Source organism: Myotis brandtii, unplaced genomic scaffold, assembly GCF_000412655.1.
Source record: "Myotis brandtii unplaced genomic scaffold, ASM41265v1 scaffold41, whole genome shotgun sequence".
Taxonomy (NCBI): Eukaryota; Metazoa; Chordata; class Mammalia; order Chiroptera; family Vespertilionidae; genus Myotis; species Myotis brandtii.
Genome location: NW_005365763.1, coordinates 940,272 through 940,882, shown reverse-complemented (window position 1 = coordinate 940,882; position 611 = coordinate 940,272).

Sequence of the window (611 nt, the reverse complement as noted above, 5' to 3'; positions counted from 1 at the left end):
GGGGGGTCCTGCTGGGGTGCCTGGCCAGACTGGGTGAAGGGCTGAGGGCTGTTTTCAGGCTGGCCACACCCCCTTCAGGGTGGGGGGGCCTACTGGGGTGCCTGGCCAGCCTGGGTAAGGGGCTGAGGGCCGTGTTCAGGCTTCCCACAGCCCCTTCAGGGTGGGGGGGCCCTACTGGGGTGCCTGGCCAGCCTGGGTAAGGGGCTGAGGGCCGTGTTCAGGCTTCCCACAGCCCCTTCAGGGTGGGGGGGCCCTACTGGGGTGCCTGGCCAGCCTGGGTAAGGGGCTGAGGGCCGTGTTCAGGCTTCCCACAGCCCCTTCAGGGTGGGGGGGCCCTACTGGGGTGCCTGGCCAGCCTGGGTAAGGGGCTGAGGGCCGTGTTCAGGCTTCCCACAGCCCCTTCAGGGTGGGGGGGCCCTACTGGGGTGCCTGGCCAGCCTGGGTAAGGGGCTGAGGGCCGTGTTCAGGCTTCCCACAGCCCCTTCAGGGTGGGGGGGCCCTACTGGGGTGCCTGGCCAGCCTGGGTAAGGGGCTGAGGGCCGTGTTCAGGCTTCCCACAGCCCCTTCAGGGTGGGGGGGCCCTACTGGGGTGCCTGGCCAGCCTGGGTAAG